The 19,137-nt window shown below is 55.7% G+C and overlaps 1 protein-coding gene across 4 annotated transcripts in view; it reads left to right on the forward strand.

The window, feature by feature from the left end:
• SYT2 (synaptotagmin 2) overlaps window positions 1-19,137 on the forward strand; it is a 107,514-nt gene that overhangs the window by 58,471 nt on the left and 29,906 nt on the right. Inside the window, exon 1 of one of the 4 annotated variants that reach the window (XM_045456473.1) lies at window positions 3,297-3,527. The exons of 2 other annotated variants lie outside the window; for them this stretch is intronic. The gene's annotated coding sequence lies outside the window, so the exon portion shown is untranslated. Of the gene's footprint in view, window positions 1-3,296; window positions 3,563-19,137 lie in introns of those variants that run through there. One more of the 4 variants, XM_045456472.1, reaches the window with a different exon arrangement.

Below are 19,137 nucleotides of genomic sequence, written 5' to 3' on the forward strand. Positions count from 1 at the left end.
CTCCTCGGAGCACCTCTTCCTAACATGGCCCTCCATCCACCGGCCCGGGAAACATATGGGCCACAGGAGCCTGATCCTGCAGGGCTGGACCTGAGCCCGGAGCTCCAGGGCAGCTCCAGAATTTCTGCGTAGGAGGGGCGCAAGTGCTGCTCTCTCATTGGAAGGGAGGTGAGGGGATTGTTTTAGTCCGTGGACTTATGTGGAGGTGATTTTTCTGGGAGATCATGAAGGAGGCTACCCTGCTGCCCCTGCCCCCTGCCCCCTGCCCTGGGCTCTGCCATGCCACTCCACTCCAAGCAGGGTTGGGTTGTGCTGACACCCAGGATCAGAGCAGAGAATCCATGATGGCCCAAAAGGCAGAGCCTGGGTGGCGAGGGAAGAAGCCGCTGAACTGCATCAGCCATCTGATTTGTCCTGAAAGCATGGGGGGGGGGGGTGGGCAAGGAGAGGAGACTGACTTCACAACCCAGGGAGGAGGCTGAGAGGAGAGGAATATGACCATTGGCCATTCCTTTATTCCTTCAACCCCCGTTTCTTCTGTATTTCTTTACATTTATTTCTTTCACACAGATATGCCAGGAATGGCACTGTGTTAATCTCTGTGCATTCATTATCCCTTTAATCCTTATGATAATCCTGTTTTATAATTAGAATCCCCATGTTGCAGATGAGAAAGCTGAGGCTCAGAGAGGTTATGTAATTTGCCCAAGGTCGCACAGCACACAAGGTGCAGCGCCAGGATTTGAAAACACCGAACCTCAGAGCCACTAGGATGTATTGGGTGCCCACTCTGTGCCAGTGGGCCGGATGGGTAGGAAGTCCTTTCCGTTCTGGAGCTTGTAGTCTAGTGGGGGGAAAGTTTCCACTGGGAAATGGCAAGGGTGACAAGTGCCTGTCTTACAGGCAGACGAGAAGTACAGGGTACACAGAGAGGTGTCAGGGGACTGAGACTGGCGGAACAAAGAGGAGTTGGCGTCGTGACGTGGGGCAGAGAGGCCAGGGTCCTCCACCAAGAGGACAACATGTGCAAAGGCTCTGTGGCAGGGAAGAGCATAGCCCTCTCAGGACCTGCAAGGAGATCATTGGAACCCAGAGGGTGAGGGAGGAGGCAGTGCCAGGCAGAGCTGGAGGGTGGGCGGGGGCCACATCTAGAGATGTCTACAAGAAGCAGCTGGTAAGAGGGGTAACTGTAAGGAGCCCCTGGGGCGGAGGGCACGGCTTAGCTCTGCACCCACCTCCTGTAGATTAGAGAAGGGTCAGCATCTGAGGTCACAAGACCCAGCTCCATGCCCTAACTCTGTACCAAACTGACACAAGTACTTGGGTGGGTCACTCACCCTTTGGGGGGGTTCCTGTGCCTCAGTGGAGTGAGTCCTCCTTTCCTTGCCTTGCTACCTGCTGGCATTGTTTAAAAGGATCAAGTAAAATCAGCCCTCTGAACTTTCAGCCCTCTTCTCCCTCCTCCTGGTAAAAAAAAAAAAAAAAAAAAAGCTTTTGGTGGATCTCCAAAGAGAAGCATTTCTTCCCCCAGGGAGAAACAAGAGAAGCCGCCGAGTGCCAGGTCCCCCACGAGTGCCAGGTCCCCCACGGCAGCCCTGTGGTACGGGGGTGTGGCGGTGTGGGGGGAAGTCAGAGGAGCATCTGACCTTGAGGCTTTGATGCTCGGTCCCCTTTTTCATCTGAAGGGTGGTGAGGGGTCAGCAGAGCCGACTAGAGAGTCTCAGGCATCTGTCTTGTCCTTTAGCCCACACGTAAACACACACACACACACACACACACACACACACACACACACTTCCCAACACCGATGTGCGGCCCCAGCCGGGCCGATGGGGATGGGTGGTACACACTCCCCCACTCAGCCTGCAGCCTGGAAATCCCCGAATCAGCTATTTCTGCAGCCCAGGGTCCGTGACTAGCGAGCTGCTGTTCTAAAGAGCGGCTCCAGCCCGGCTCCAAGCAGCGGGTGCTGCAGTATTGCAGTGGCCGGGCTCTGGGGCGATGTGGATGTCGTGGGGCTGGGCCAGGGAGAGGGGATTCGCTGCAGGTATCGGGACTTCCCAGGGCTCCTGGGACTCTGTGGAGATAAGAAGCCCTGGAAAGCTCTGAGTGGGGCCCTCCCCAACACCTGCATATAAGGGATTTGGGGTGGGGCGGGGGGAGTCACTTCCTGGGTCAAACCCCAAACGTGATAATTCTTGACTCGGGGGTGTGCAGTACAGGATCAAGGTGAGAGTGAAGGGGGAGGCTGTGGGGATGAGGGCAGGGATGGGGTGGGGCTGGGAAGGTGCAGAGACGGGGCGGGCGGCGTCCTGACACCAGCAGGAATTGCACAGGGCTGAGCTGGGGGGCTGAGGTCTCAGTGGGTGAAGGCTGGGCATTGAGGGTGAGGCACCGGGGTGAGACTGAGGCACGGGAGCCATACCTGGGCCTCCAATCCTCCCTGCCCCTCCTGCCTGGTGAGTGTGGGAAAGGCCTCGTCCTCCCTGTGCTCCCGGAGGGTTGAGGCCTCCTAGCCTGCCGCAAGAGGGAGAAAGCGGAGTTGTGGCCAGCGGGGAGGCTCCGGGTCTACCTGGGAGCCAGGCCCAGGTCCTGGGCAGCACACGCTTCCTCCTCTCTCCGCAGGGGCCCCTCGACCCGCTTCCTCCCTCCCCGGGAGGCTGGGGGAGAGCCCCCGGCTTCAGTCCCGACTTCACCCTCCCGCGCGGATGCTGGGGACCGCAGGCTGTCGGAGCTCTCCGGGCCAACCCCCCTCACCTCCCCTTCCCCTCCGCTCTCCGCCTTTTGTCTCTATCACTCCTCTTCTCCCTCCCTTTTCTTTTCGTCCCCGACTCGGGAAAACCTTCATCCGTATCCCCTGAAGCAAATCGGCTCCCTCCTACCCGCTAGCCGGTTCCCGACAGCGCAGAGATCCCCCTCCCCGCCGCCCCTCCCCCAGCCAATCCCCGCTCCCCAGAGGCTCGTAAAGCTCGTGGGTGGCGCGGGTGGGGTGGGGAGTGTCGCAGGAGGGCACGGAGTGGGAGGGGACGCCTCCGCATTGCCCCTGGAGCCCCGTGGGCCTCCGGGGACCCGAGGCCGGCCCCACCCACCGCAAACTTCTCTAGGGGCGCGGCGGGTTGAACCCCTCTCCCGCACGCCGCGCGTTCTCCCTCGCACACACCTCCCCTTCCCCGTCGCCGCTCCCTCCCCGCCCACCGGCCGTCCGGACGGGAGAAAGGGGGGCGCGGGGCGCGCGGAGGCGGCCTCCCCGGGGCGGGGATTGCCGGGGCGGGGGCCCTGCGTCCGGGTTTGCGGGGATCGCCCTCGGAGAGGCCGGCACGCGCTGTGTGCAGGCAGATGTGAGGAGCATCTCAATTGGCGGGCGGGGGAAGCGGGTTCGGGCTGTTACTACTGCAGAGAGAGAGAGAGCGCGGGCGAGCCGGCGAGCGGGGAGCGGGAGGAGAGCCGCAGCGGCCGGGCCGGCCGCGAAGTGGAAAGAGGGGACCTCGACTTCGAGACCCCGGCCGTCCCCGCGCTCTGCTCTCTCGGTGAGCTCTGGCCGAACCGCGCAAGAACGTCCCCGGTAAGAGGCGCCCCGGGCGGGGACACCCTACGAGGGCAACCCGTGGTCCCGAGCGGAGCCGCGCTCCGACCATCGGCGGCCACCGGGAGGGCCTGGGGCGCGGGCGGGCGCAGGGTCGCCAAACTGGGACACTCCGACTTTCTGGGCTCGGCGCTCGCAGCCAGATAAACTAAGTGCCGGACGGAGCCCGCCGTGGGGGAGTGGGCTCCGAAAATCCACTTGCGTCGGAACCGCCCGGCTAGTCCCGGGGGAGGTGTCCCGAATTATCCCGGGAACCCCTCGCCCTTGCCCTGCTTCTCCTCCCGGGGAGCCCGGGACGCGCGCGGGGAGAAGGCGCGAGAGGCCGCGGTGCATCTGCGCGGGCACCCGGGCAAGCAGGCAACCGCGGGAGGCGGTGCGGGGGAGGGTGGATGAGGTGGGCGTAGGGTGAAAAGTGGGTGCGGGGCGCGCATGGGACCCCCTGCCCGCGCCGCAATGAGGCTGAGCCGAAGCGCCCCGCGCTCGGAGCTCGGGAGCCCCCTGGCGCAGAGCGGGACGCGCTGGGGACACTGGCGGTGCGCGGAGCTGGCTTCTTTTCCGCGCCCCCTGCCCTGCCGCTGCGGACCGGGTCTGGGATGGGCGGCGGCATCTTCGCCCCTTCCTCTTCCCGAAACTTTTTCATACTCCAGCAAACGCCGCGGCTCCGTGCGTTGGAGGAAGCAGGGTCCCAAGAATTCTGGCAAACCGCAGAGCTTGGAGAGACCGGGGTGGGGGTTGGGGAAGGGGCAACGGGGCAGTAGGCGGGCATGCTCTAGTCAGTTTGCTGTGTGACCTTGGACGAGTTGTTGCACCTCTCTGAACCTCACGAAGAGGGAGACACTTGGTGCCCCCGTCAGGAACGCGGAAGAGGTCGGGGGCAGCGTGTTTGGTGAACAAGTCCGCAGGGCGCCTGCCTCTAGCCTTGGCGCTTAGGAATTCATGCCTTTGATGCGGGCCTCTCTGCGGAGAGGCTCACTTCCTGGGGAGGGGGTGGCAGTGTGGAGCTGTGTACCCAGCGTTCCACGGGAAGTCACGAAGCTTCCATTCTGACCTGGCCTATGACCTTGGACCACTCACTTACCCCTCTGGACCTCAGTCTCTTCAATGGGTTTTGGAGCTTATGGTACCCAAGGTCTCTCCCAGTTCTGACACCTGTATGCCCCAGCATGCTGGGGAGGCCAGTGGAAGGAATGGGTGGGGTGTGGCCTCACCAGCTGCATTCCTCCTGAGACATAGCCTCTGGGGAAACGGTAGGTCCCCCCGCCCCCTAAAAAGTCACCAGGGCCTTGAGACCCTCAGCCTGCTCACCTATCAACTGTTCCCACCTGCAGAATCTCCAGTATGGCTGTGAGAATGTCGGCTTCCCTGCACTAGCACAGCCCTCTTGCAGGGCTGAGCCCTCCTGGGGGAAAGATGCCCAGTGACAGTTAAGAGTCACATGGGTTAAAGGGGGATGGCAAGGATCCCCCTCCCCCCAAGATCATGCTGTCTGACTCCCGGCTCTAGGCTGCACCCACTGCAGGCAAGGATGATCTGAAGGAATCACGTTTAGAAAGATCCCTTCTCTGGCTGGGGAGATCTCCACTACAACAGCCTGTAACACCCCATTGTGCCACCGACCTCACAACCCTTCACCAGAGGGAAGCCTCATCTAACTCCTTCTTGGGTGAATTCTGGTTTGGTCTGCAGTGGAGATGAAACGTTAGTTTCTCACTGGGCGTTAGGGTGTTGTAGGGAGAGTCCTGGTTTAAGACAGGAGGCCTGAGGGGCGCCTGGGTGGCTCCTTCAGTTAAGCGTCCAACTTCAGCCCAGGTCATGATCGCGCAGTTTGTGAGTTCGAACCCCGCTTCGGGCTCTGTGCTGACAGCTCAGAGCCTGGAGCCTGCTTCAGATTCTGCGTCTCCCTCTCCCTCTGCCCCTCCCCTGCTCGTGCTCTGACTCTCTCTGTCTTTCAGTAATAAATAAATGTTAAAAAAAAAAAAAAAGACAGGAAGTCTGAGTTTAATTCTAGGCTCTGCCTCCCAATTTGTGTGACCTTGTGTGACCTTGGGCAAGCCCGTTTCTTGCTTTCCTCACCTGTACACTGAGAGGGTTGAACTAGATAACTTCCCAGGGTCCTTCCAGCCTTGCTGTTCTGTGGCTGAAGTTCTGAGCTGGTGTCTGGGTAGCAGGAAGTGGGTTTGGCTGGGTGATGGGGGCAGCTGGTCTCCAGGAATTCCCATGCACTTGCCCTCGCACGCCCTTCTGTCCCCAGGGTGGAGACAACGCGAGACTAAAGAGTCCATATGAAGGGGCCACTTTCAAGGCCTTGCATACCCCTGCAGTGAACCCTCCCGAGACCCTGGGCTCTACTGTTGCTAGCTGCGTGACCTTGAGCAAGTTACAGTATTTTACATCTTGGAGCTTCACGTACTCAGTTGTCAAAATGAAAGGAGAACAGTGGTGGTATTTTAAGACTGTCGTGAGGATTAAACACAAAAGAGCACATAAAGTGCTTCGGCCGATGCAGAGCCCTCGGAGTCCTCAGTGAGTAGCATCTACTGGACGTAATCACAATAAAGCCCGTGGGGAGCAGGTGGCGGGGCAGCGGCCCCTCCCTGCGCCCATGGCCCTCGGGTCTCCCCTGCAGCTTCCAAAGCTTCCCTGTGGGGTGGGAACAGCAGCACTGCCTCAATGCCTCTCTCCCTCTCTGCCTCTGTCTCTGTCTCTTTCTCTCTCTCCCTGTCTCTGTCTATCTCTGTCTCTTTCTCTCTCCCTGTCTCCCTCTTCCTCTCTCCGTTAGGATCATTCTGCAGCAGAAAACTTCATGTGAAAGGAAAAAATGGCTAGACTTTCCTATAACCTCACACCTGTCTGCCTCTAGCTCTCCCTTCCCCACTTTCTGCCACACCTCCGGTCCCTTCTGTGGTGAGGACACATGGGCATTTTGCTCCACTTCCTAAAGGAAGGAGCCAACTGAGGCCCAGGGAGGGCTGAGACTGGATCCCTGGAGGCGGGGGAGCCAGAGGCATATCTGGGCCAGGGGGAAGGGGTGGCGGGGTGAGGGGGTAGAGGGGGGACTGGCAAAGGCTTGGCCTCAGGGGGACTCCCAGGACCCCAGATCCCAGAGCCAGACCGAGCAGGCTGGGTGCAGGGATGGCAGGGCCAGGACTTGGGGTACCCCAGACTCACTGTGTGATGTGACCTTAGGCAAGTCCCACCCACGGGCCTCAGTTTCTTCATTTGCAAAGTCAAAAGATGGTTTAGATGAATCAAAGGTCCTTCTAACCCTTTTGGTTCAGATCCTGGTTGGCACTGCCTCGGGTGAGGCTGGGTGGGGTGGGGTGAGAGGTTTGTTGGAGTCATTTGGGCATCAGCACTCACCGCCCCTTTGTCATACTTCTGTGACAATCTGGGGAGGTGAAGCCATCTCTTTCTTAGTAAGAATGCTGAGCGTTAAGAGCAGAGGCTTTGCAGATGGACAGACCTGGGTTCTCATGTTGGCTCTGTCTTCTTATTAGTTGGGTGAATTTGGGCAAATCACTTAATCTCTCTGAGCCTCAGTTATCTCGTCTGGGAAATGGGAATAAAATCACCTATCTCCTAGAGCTCTTATGAAGATTATGTGGGAATAACTTCTATAAAATTCGGGCAATATGGGGGAGTTCTTACTGTGAACTGGGTGCTGCACAAGGAATGGGCTTTTGAGGCTCTCCGTCATCAGGACGGGAGGCTCAGGTGAAAGGAAGGGTGGGGACAGAGCCCACAGTCCTGCACTTGTCATCATGCACAGGCTTCCAAGAAAGGGCCCCGGTTTCCCGCATCCTCTTCCTGCTGTGCACTGGCTAGGGGCTTCAGGAGTTTGAACTCAGCTGGTTTTTGTCACAGGGCCTGTGGAGGTGCCAGCTCAACCACAGGGGGGCTGCAGGCAGAGTGTGGGGCTGCTGGAGAGAACAGCAAGGTTCACAGAACGCTTCTGGTGAGGAGGGGGATACAAGCCGGAAGCGTGACAGCCTTCCACGCGTTAGTTGTGAAGAAAGGGCAGTAAAATGTGGTCTTGGAGAAAAGGCATCGCCACTCCCCGGGGTGTGTTAGGTGAGGGGCACCACAGCACGAGGCACTGCAGGAGGCCGTAGGGTTCATCTTATCGAGTCCCTGACTTTGATTATGGGGCAACTGAGACTCAGAGAGGGAGAGAACCTTGCCTGGTATCACACATCACGTTAGCGCCAGAGCTGGGGCTGTGCCTGCACTCGTGGGCCCTCCTCTGCTCTCCCCGTTAAGCACCAAGCAGATATCTTCCAGCCCTTCTGCCATCAGACCTCAAAGAAGGATGCCTTGACTGCAGCAGAAAGGATGTGGGTCACTGACGGGAAGAAACCTCTTGACCTGGCACTGAGATCATCAAGTCTGACATTCCCATTTTGCAGATGAGAACACTGAGGTCCAAGAAAATGAAAAGACTAGCAGAAGGTTGCCCAGTGTCTGAGCCCAGAGCTCTTCTAGTTACGCTGCTTCCACGCAGCTTCTCTGGGGTCAGACACGCTACGTGGCCACAGGATAAAGGCAAATGCAAGAAAGGAACAGAGGACGGAGAGACAAAGCAGAAGAACGAAAGACAGAACTGTTACTCCCAGGACCGTGATTTTCCTTCTAGGCTTTCTTTCTTGACGTGTCTGTCGGCCGCTGCTTGGAGCTGTTCTGCTGACAGCCTGCCTTGCCCTCCCTGAGGAAGGAGACAATAGCCAGATCCCTTGGTCTCAGTTCCACTGGCAAGGCTGAGTGAAAGAAAGTCAATATTTGCCCAGTGGCAAAGGACAGGAAATAAGTCTGACTTGGGATGAGGGTTGTGGGAGGGGGGGTGAGGGGGAGAAGTGATTCTGAAAAGGAAGGTTGCAGAGTATTGGGCCTCCCGTGTGAGCACTTGACTTCTAAAGGAGCCTTTGGGTTTACTGCATTAAATAACCCTTTGTGTCTTGGACAGCTTCCGGCCCCATCCGCAGGCACTGTCCTCCTGGCAGCGCTGATCCCTAATAAATTTCCCCTATTGTTTGCAGCTGACGCCTCCCCAGCTTTCAGCTCCCTGGAGAAATGGGACTTTTAAAGCTTTTGCAGAGAGGCCTCGGAGCAGATGGCCCATTGAGCAAAGCTCAGGCAGAGAGCCGTGCAGAAGCTACGAGAAAGGCTCGTTTCCTTATCTGGGCCCCTGAGTCCAGGGAAAGATGTGGAAAAAGTCCTTGGCAGGTCAGGAGAGGCTGTGAATGATTCCAACCCCCCCCCCCCCCAACCCCCCATGCCTTTGTTTTGTTATCTTTCCTTTTTATTTTTTTCCTCTGCCTCCTGCTTCCTCTGGGTCCTGAAGTTGAGTAGGGGCTGGGGGGAGGAGGGCTGAAGCTCCCAGCCTTTCCTCAACTGAAATGAAATTCTTGAACCGGCGGCAGCTGCCGGCTGCTTTAATGGCTTTTGTGATTGCTGTGTTGCTCATGGAGTCGCATCTTAGGGATTTAACAAAGGGTGCATTCGCAAGCAGAAGGCTCCCGGTCTGAGGCGACGGGGCTATACTGCAGCAGGAAGGGCTCATGTAAGGTGTGAGGTACAAGGGAGGACTTCCCATACTGGGGACTCACCAGCCCTCGGTGAATCTGCTAGGGGGAGACAGTGGGTGGGTGGGGGGGTGGTGGATCCATCCAGCTCACTCCCCACTCTGGGAGTGAGCTAGCTTTCTTACCTGCTGCCGAAGAGGCTTCCTGGACTAAACGTGGTGCCATGGCTCCCAAACTGATCAGCAGGACTGGTAGTCCCTGGAGACCATAGAGCCAGCGTGACCTCCCATCCCAGGGTGGCCAGCTCTGCCGGCTGCTGTGGGCTTGGGGCTGAGTGACTGAGCCTGGGTGGGGGGTGGTGGAGGAGAGAAGGAGGGTCCTGGGCTTCTACCCAGCCAGCCCCACACCCACAGGGGATACTGCAGTATTATAAGCAGCTAGGAGGCAGGAGAGTCCCTCCCAGCTGCTGCTCACTGTGGGGCCGGCCAGGGCTCCCAGCTCCCAGCCTGCCTTCAGCCTGCTCCCTACTGCTTGGCTGGGGCTGGGACTCAGCTGCTCAGAGACAGATTGCAGCCTGTCCCCAGCCCCCTCCTCCCCCCCCCCCCCCCAGCACACGGCCCCTGGGCAAGAGCACAGCCCAGCTTCCCTGCAGCGGATTTCCTGCAACTATGCTCCGTCTTGAGCAGACTTTCTGAGCCTGCCGTGGACCTTAGCCCATCTTTTAGGTGGACTTGGAGCATATAGTTCCTCGTATCCCCATAGATACTTGGCATTGTTGTGCAGTGGTTGAGAGCTCAGGTGCCAGGGTGCCAGGTTGCCTGGGTTCAAATCCCAACTCCACTGGGATCTTGTTGTTTAAACACTTGGTACTCAATTTCTTCATCTTTAACATGGAGTTAAATTCATTGGTTGATATAAGGTTGAGTGTATTAATATTTATATTAAAAGCTCCAAGAATAGTGAGTACCTGGCGTGCAGTGCTAATAAAGATTTAGCTATTGTTGGGGAGCTTGGGTGGCTCAGTCCGTTAAGCATCTGGCTCAGGTCATGATCTCACAGTCTGTGAGATCGAAACCCGCCATCGGGCTCTGCGAGGACAGTGCAGAGCCTGCTTGGGATTCTCTCTCTCCCCCTCTCTCTCTCTGTCTGCCCCCTCCTCAGAATAAATAAACATTAAAAAAAAGATTTAGCTATTGTTATGGTGTTTCTTAAAACTGAACGGGGCAATTTGTAGAAAAAGAAATGTAACACTGGAGCTAGGGGTGGGGTGAGGCGGGGGTGTAACTGTATTTGAATAGAAGGATCTGGAATCCAGCGAATTCACTGCTAAATTGGTCCCATTTGAAAATGTGGAGAAGGATGACTGTCCCTCTCACCTTTTCCAAGACATCCTGGGAAGTGAGGTGGGTGATGATAGTCTGAAAAAACCAGTCGGCCTGGAGGATGCACACATTGGTGTCTTCCTGTCACCGTGTAGGACACATGCATGTGGGACATGTGGGACACATGCAGGCTTCCTGGCTGAGGCTCTGGCCTGTTGGACCTTCTACAAATGGCGCCAAACCCAGTGGGCCGCTCTCCCAGGGAGGCCCCTCGGACTCCGGGTGACTCTGGGCTGAATCTGGTCTCTCTGTGTCTGCTCTTTTCCATTTGGCCGGGAAAAGGGGTGGTGGTTTTGTGTCTCCACAAACTTCTTAGCAGTGGGGCAGGAGTGTTTCTAGACACAGGCCATAGTTGTGCAAGCAGAGAACAGGAGGGCTGGAGAGAACCTCTCCTTGAAGCCGGAACACCCTGGCCAGGAACCCCAGACAGACCGGGGTGATGCCTTCCCTTGGGGGGGCCAAAGCAGGCAGCTCTTCCTCCTCCTACCCTCGGCCAGGCTATCTGCAGGGCAGGGCAGGCAGGGAAGGGGGCTGCCTGGAAGCAGGGCATCGACTCGACATCATATTCAGTACCTGTCCTGCCAAGTAAGTCAGGGACCCTGGTTGATAGCGCTTTTGTCCCCTCCCTCATCTGTCTCCTTCCCAGCGTGGGACATGGTGCCCACCTGACCTGCTGATAGTACTGGGTTGATGATTAGGCCAGGGGTCTCAGGTGTTGTCACCAGAGTTCTCTGCTGAAGACCTCAGGGATCCCAGGCCAGCTGCTGAGTGATGCCCGCAGTCCTCCCGGGCTGGTCATCTGGGGTGAGTGGCAGGTATGGAGAGGGGAGGCCACTTTATTTCAGAATTACTCAGGGCCTTGGAAATGTCGCCTCTGGAGCCCTCCTCAGAGCTTCTTTCCAAATATCATTTTACCAAGAGCCCCAGAGATGAGGTTGCTTTGCCAAGGTCACCTCCAAAGTCAGCCGTGAGCTCATGCCTCAGAGTCCACTGTATTTCATCTGCTCCATTTTCCCCAGGCTTCCTAAAGAAGGCATTGGGCATTGGCTAGAAATGCAGGGTCCCAGCCTGGTGCCTATCTCCTGTGACCTTGGCCTTGACCTCAAATTTCCCTGTACCTCATACCTCTGGAAGTTGGAAGGACTTAGATTAGATAGCAAAGAGAATTTGCTGAGTAGCCTTGCCAGGAGTGGGAATGGAAGATTTTCCCAAGACATTTGGGAGTCCAGGCTGGATTAGGTCTTAGCAGAAGCTTCAGGAAAGAGCCCTGGACTTGGAGTCCAATAACACAAAGCCCGAAGTCAGATCCTGCAACCTGCTAGCCGTACTGGGGCAGGTGCTGGATCTCTTTGAACCTCATCGCCCTCCCTCCCCAAACGTGATCAGACACTCCTTACTTTATAGGGGGCATATCGATTTTTTACTTAGAAAAGATGTATCGAGATATTCACATACCACACAATTCACCCCTTTAAAGTGCACGATTCGGTGGTTTTTAGTACAGTCACAGAGTTGTGCAAACTGCCACCACAATCTAATTTCAGAACATTTTTTTCCCACCCCAAAGAGAAAAACTGTACACATTAGCAGTCATTCCCCTATTCTTCCTTTCCTCAAGCCTTAACCAAATGATAATCTATTGCCTGCCTCTATACATCTGTCTCTTTGGAACATTTCATATAAATAGAATCGTATAATACATGTTCTTTTGTGTCTGGCTTCTTTTCCTTACATCATGTGGTCAGGGCTCCTCCGTGGTGCACCAGGCATCACTATCTCCTTTCTATTTACTGCTGAATAATATTCCATTGTATGGATATACCACAGCGAGTTATCCTTTTATCAGTTGATGGACCTTTGGGCCGGATTTTGACTATTATGAACTATTACAAGTGCGATGAACATTCATGTAAAGGTTTTGTTTTGTTTTGTTTTTTAAGTAATCTCTACACCCAACGTGGGGCTTGAACTTACAACCCTGAGATCAAGAGTTGCACACTCTACTCACTGACCCAGCCAGGCACCTTTCATGTAAAGACTTTTGAGAGAACATATATTTTCATTTCTCTTGGGTACGTACCGAGGAGTGGAATTGCTGGGTCAAATCGTATAGTTTTTTGTTTTGTTTTGTTTTGTTTTTTTTCATTCAAAATAAGTTGTATATCTTAGGTAGCCTTTATTTATTTTTTTTCTGCCAAATTTTTATTTAAATCCTAGTTAGTTCACATACAGTGCAATATTGGGTTCAGGAGTAGAACTCAGTGATTCACCAATTCAAATGGTATACTTATTTTGAAAGCTAACTTTTATCAGACCCTGTTCTAAGTATTTTATATGGATTATCTCCTTATACTCTATAAAGTAGGTACAATTATTAGCCTCATGTTACAGAATGAGGTTCAGAGACACCAAATAACTTGTCCAAGGACACTCAGCTAACAGAGCCAGGACTTGAGCCGGACAGTCTGGTGGTAGCTCTTTTACCACCTTGCTTCTATATGCGAGTAAATGGGATAACGTACGAGAGTGTTGCCAGTAGATACTCAATAAGTGTTGCATCCTGGGAAAGATGACCAGACGCCCCGCATTCCTCTGTCTGACCTGTTGTGTGGCTGTAGGAACCTCTGTGTCCCTTTGAGCCTCTGTCCAGTTCCTCCCAGTATATAAAGCTTTTCAGTGTGGAATTTAAGAGGCAGGGTCAGGGTGTGGGAAGTGCAGTGTAGTGGAAAGTCTCCTGGATTCTAGCTCTGACTCTCTCACGGACTTGAAAGCAATTTCCCTTCTCTGGGCCTTGGTTTCCCCATTGTTCAGTGAGGGGCTGGAGTAATTGACCCTGAGGTGCCTTGCAGCTCTTGCGTCCTATGTAAGTTCCATCCTGTCTCCTCAGCAGTCCTAGCCCCTCCCCGGGCGGGGGCGGGGGCAGGAAGTGAAGCCTGGAGTACAAGTCCAGGGTCTCAGGTCACTGTGGGTGCTCAGACTTCCCCCACTCAGTGTGTTAACAGGCCAGGTTGGGGGCTGAGTCAGGTGGTGGGTGAGACCTCCCACCCCCTTCATCATAGAGCCCTTGTCGTGGGCCGGGGACCTTCTCCTATGATCCAAGCCAGGAAAGAGCCATTTGACCTCCATACCTCCCCACCTCCTTCTTGGTTACCCTTCTCCAGACTCCTGCACTTCTGAAATCCGGCTCCCTAGGGTCAACGCAGCCCTCGCACCTGTCAACTACCTAGCTGGCTTCTGGTGCTTGGCCCCACCTCCCGGTTTGGGAGTGTTTATGGCAAAGTGCTGAGCACGTGGTAAGTGCCCTGTGTCAGTTGACTCTGAATCTGGTTCCCCTGGTCTTGCGCCTTTTTCAGTGAGAGCGTTTATTGTGTTTTCCAAGCCCAATCTGGCACCACTGAGCAAGGCAGCCGCAGTTATTCTGCGTCCTCCATCCAGCGCCACCACCTTTCCCAGGCCTTCCCTTTACTCCTCATTCCCCGCTTCCTGGAACCTGCTGGTCAGAGGTCCTGCTGCAGCCCCAGTACGTAATGGATAGTGCATTTAACTCTGTGCGGTGGGGATCAGTGGCATTTCTATCTCATGAAAGAGGAGCCCGGTCCAGGATAGGGGAGTGCCTTCTCCAAGGTCACCATGCTGGCAGGTGGCGGCGGGAGGGTTTGAGCAAAGGCTGTCTAGTCCCAAAGCCTGCACAGCAGGCCGATAAGAGACCTTTGGTATAAAGGCCTTTGGAGGGATGCACAGATCCAGGGAAACCAAGTAGAGTATCTCTGAGCAGGTGGCCTCTGAATTCCTCCAGGGCAGGCATGTGTCAGTGTGTCTTACGTCTTTTTACCTCTGCCAGGGGCTCAGTGATCCTCCGGGCCTCACCTTCTCCTGGCCCAGCGGGGCGTGGCATCTCCAACAGGGTCCCGCGCCTAGCTTACCCAGAGAATTCGGGTGATGGCTGAGCAGCCTCCCTTACACTGGCGATGGCTTCAGCGTCTCCAGGGTTTGCTGTCCCTGCCTTTGGTGTGCCAAGCTGGAGTTTCGGTCCCCAGCACCCCTTCCCCCAATGCCTGCATGCCTCACTATTTTTAAGCTCCGTGGGCTTAATGAGCTGCCTGCCATGACACGTCTTCAGCATTCACCTTTTTCTCTAATGAACCTCAGAGAGCTAAGCTGGCTCCCTTTTCACTTGACAACCACCCCCAACTGGGAGGCCAGAGCTGGGCCGTTGCCCACCTGGGTCCAGGCTCCACTCACGAGGCCTCACCCTGCGGTGTGCCCCTAAACTCCCCTGGTGGTGGCAACATCGGAATCCAGCACCCCCGCCCCCCCACGCCCGGACCTGGCCTCTTCCAGATGTGCTGTCCTTTGTCCTGTGTTCCCCCCATCCTACCCCAACCCCTGTCAAAAACCCAGAAACGGCAAAATTTAAACCGCCAAACCATTAAATAGTATTTGGTAAGGGTTTATGACGCATTTAAGAACAGTTCGTGAACTGAGAGCTCTTAAATTCAAATACTGGTAAGAAGCTCAGGGACAGGACAGCACAGGACGGCTTATCAAATGGGAAGGAAATAGTTTACTCTCTACCTCAAGTGCTTATTACCGTGGGGGTTTCCGCTTGGCAGGGGCTTGGTTAAAGGTGATTATCTTATACCATTTTTAGGAAGAACGACTTGGTTTTGTGTTGTTTTTTTTTTTTTTTTTTATGATTATCAGAGGCATTCACAAGAACTAATCTAAGTTAAAATTTGCTTATGTTCATGAAATAAGCTAGATTTAGTTTTGCTGATGTGGCCTAAATGGTCTTGTCTGCTCAGGGAATTCTCGAGTCTGGTCTCCATTTTGTATTTAATTTCAGCATCCCCGAGCCATCCCTACACGAGTGTGGCGTGTTATAAAGAGGACTGTTGAGCTCCCCCATGGACTTGGATGGTGGCCTTCCTTGAGGACGAAGTGCCTGGAGAGCTGGCAGGGCCTGGATGAATGAGGCCAATTGACAGTGAGGGGTGGGACGGAGGGGTGAGAGATTTGGAGACTCACAAGGTTGGAGACGGGACCTTGAACTTCATCTAGGCCAACGCTGTGTCCCCTGTCTATGGCCTCCCTTCCAGTAGTTTCTTTTTTTTTTTTTAATTTTTTTTTTTTCAAGATTTATTTATTTTTGGGACAGAGAGAGACAGAACATGAATGGGGGAGGGTCAGAGAGAGAGGGAGACACAGAATCGGAAACAGGCTCCAGGCTCTGAGCCATCAGCCCAGAGCCTGACGCGGGGCTCGAACTCACGGACCGCGAGATCGTGACCTGGCTGAAGTCGGACGCTTAACCAACTGTGCCACCCAGGCGCCCCCAGTAGTTTCTAATCTCAGCCTGAACACCCTTTGTGACGGGGCACTTGTTACCTCACGGAACTCGCCATCCTATCAGTATTTTTGGAAGCGCTATGTAGAACTCCTCCCTCATTTTGAAGCTGAATCTGTTCTCCCCACCATGAGATGGAGGAGCCCCCAGCAGAGGAAGAGCTCAGCTTCTGCTCCAGCCACACTGCTGGAGTCGGAGAGGGGAAGTGGAAGGTCCACGGCGCGGTGTCCGGGGCACGGGCTGAAGGAACTGCGCTGTGGTCCTCACCTTGGAGGTGACGTTGCTCGGGGGAGTGGGCACCAAGAAGAGGCGAGAGGGCTGGTAGAGAAAACTGAAGTCAGATGCCTGAAGCCCTTCCTGCTTCAGGTGTGTGGCATCTTGAATATGTGGCAGAAAATTAGAAATACCGAAACAGACCAGCTCCATATGGGGAAAAGGTTAAATGCTGCCTCCCGCGCCAGGGACTGGGGGTCTGATGGGAGCCACACCAGGAGTTCCAGTTAAAGCTTTAACCTGGGGCCACCCCGCGGGGAGACCGAAACCCCTGGAAACTCTCCGACCAAGCCTGAGGATGTCACTGGCTTAGAAGACCACGGAATTGGGAATGAACTCTGTGGCCGTGGGCAAGTCGCTTCCTCCCTCTGGCTCTCAGCGTCTTCTGTGACATGTGTTGTGTGTGGACCTTCAGAAATGATGCGGGCGGCTGGGCGCCGAGGTTGCAGGATGCTGTGCATGAGGGCGGCTGGGCTTCATCCAGGCCCGCGCTCTGCGGGGCTTGGTGCCACCGGTTGTATGAAGGGGAGGATCCTCTGTCCACTTCCTTCCGGCCTCGGGCAGAGAGCTGGACACCTGTGCATTGTATACCCGGCTACCGCAGGGCCCATTCTCCGTGTGCTTGGCAATGGTGAGTATAGAGCGATGCTTCAGCTCCCGTGAGAGAAAGCCTAGAGGCCTCTGGTGTCCTGGGCCAGGGAGGCTGTCCTGCCCCAGGTCTGGCTCTGTGGAGTACGTCCCAGAAGGCGGGGTCTCTCGAGACGCCTGGGTGGCTCAGTTGCTTAAGTGTCCGACTTCGGCTCAGGTCATGATCTCGCGGTTCGTGGGTTCGAGCCCCGCGTGGGGCTCTGTGCTGACAGCTTGGAGCCTGGAGCCTGCTTCTGATTCTGTGTCTCCCGCTTTCTCTCTGCCCCTCCCCCACCTGTGCACATGCTCTTTCTGTCTCAAAAATGAATAAAGTTAAAAACGTAACATTGAAACAAAAAAAAAGAAGGTGGGGTCTCTCGAGCCAAAGGCAGTGTCATTCCAGCTGTCATTCCAGCACCTTCCAGGGTCATGGTGGTGAGTGGTCCCACCCTGTCTTACAGTTGTCAGAAACCCACCTCTGCCATCTCTGCCAGATTTCTTGCCTAGAACCGTCCAGCCCTTTCTAAGCCCACCCCCGTATCCCTGGCTCAGGGTTCCTTTCCAGGAAGCCTCCCCAGAGTGGCGCTTCTTGGCTCTTTATGCCTTCGCTCCACGGTCTCTCAGCAGGATCACCTGCACCTCACGGGGGAAGCAGGTGGGCCACCTGGTGCCCGGTGCCCTGGGCAGGGCCCACAGTAGCTCCCACAGCAGCCGTCTAGTCAAGCTCTTGCAGACCAAAGGGAGCACATAAATGCCGGGCTGGAGCACCGACCACAGGCAGATCAGCTCGGACAGCTTTCTCTTCTGCCCATTCTTTGATTTGCAGGACAGTTTAGATTCAATAGCGCGCACGACTTATTGGTACATTCTCCTGCACAAGCACCCCAAAAGCCGCCTGTGTCCCCTGCCCTGTCACTGCCCACCGCTGCCTCACCTCTGTCACCACAGATCAGTTTTCTCTTCTTCCTGGCTCTCCTTCCACCCTTGGCTGTTCTTCATGATGCCTTGCATTTCACCTTTTCCTGCGAATCCTCTGAATGTTGATGTTCCCCAGAGCCTGTCTCTGGTTTCCTTCTCCCCGGGAGACTGTTCTCCCGCCGCCATCCCCCTGCACCCTGCCCAGCCACCTGTGCTAATGACTCCCAGACATTAGTTCTCCCTATAGCCCCCATTCTGAGCAGCACACTGGCCCACCAGCCACCTGCTGGACGTCACGGCCACTTGGTGGCCCAGTGGCATGGCTAGGATGGGGCTGGGATGTCCTTGGGCATCAGTACGACCTTGCCTCGTTGCCTCCGAGCTCTGTCACTGCAGAATGGGAGTGGTGGCCGGAGGAAGAAGAGCCTGACTCTTCTGGCTTCTGTGGGGAGAACCCTGTCAGACCCCGCACAGAAGAATTTGAAAACTTGAGCAAACAAAATGGAGCCCCAGTGGGCCCAGTCCGAGAGGCGGGCTGATACTGAGTGATGGACAGCGTGAGCGTGTGTGAGGGTGGGTTGGGGGGGGGGGGCTCGTCTGGACACAGGACAGTGCAGTGGCTCAGAGACAGGAATCAGCCCAGAGATGGCCTTAAAAGGCTGGCTGGGCTGGAGTTGAGGGTACAGGATGGGGAAGGATGGTTTATTAAGAGAGGCCTGGCTGCCAGCACAGAGACCTGCAGTCTCCAGGAAGTACAGAGGAGGGTGCTGAGCTCAACCTGGGCCACAGTATGGTGTTTAGGAGAAGCCCACCCACCCCCAAGAGCTACCCCAGGCTCTGGGCACAATAACTTGCTTTACGTTCATCGTCTCCGAGACTCACAAGCCTATGAGGCAGGTACTGTTCTCATTCTCACTTTACAGATGGAGGAGCGAGACCCAGAGAGGTTAAGCTACCTGCCCAAGTTCACAGGGTTGCAAGCAGCAGAGCTGAGACTGGAAGCCAGGTCTGTCGGACCCAGGGGCCAGGCGCTCATCTGCGCCACGTGGCTGCCCCCCAGGCTTGACCTGGCTCCGTTTCCTCGCTGGTTCTGCCTCCCAGGTTTGGATCCACAGAGAATCCAAGTTGAACTTTCCAACTTGGAATTTTCCCGTATCTCTTCCCTCCTCCAGCCTGTTGGCATTTTGAGGACATGGCTTGCCCCTGTGGGCCCCTGTTTCCCATGTCTGTTCTGGCTCCCAGGTCAGGCAGGAGAAAGTTGGCTTCTTCGGGGAATATAATTGTGCCCCCGGGATTTGCATGACCCACTTTAGTTTGTGGAGACCATGAGCTGTCAGAGGTGTTGGCGGTAATGGGCATCTTCATTGGAAAAGTGAAGGGCACATCTTTTTCCCCAAGGGCCTGTCTGGCCTCTGGGAGGAAGGAGGCATTTGTGGAAATGGGGGGAACAGACTGCATCCGCCTTGGCTGAGCCCCTCCCGGGTGCTG

The sequence above is a fragment of the Leopardus geoffroyi genome, chromosome C3, assembly GCF_018350155.1.
Source record: "Leopardus geoffroyi isolate Oge1 chromosome C3, O.geoffroyi_Oge1_pat1.0, whole genome shotgun sequence".
NCBI classification, from domain to species: domain Eukaryota; kingdom Metazoa; phylum Chordata; class Mammalia; order Carnivora; family Felidae; genus Leopardus; species Leopardus geoffroyi.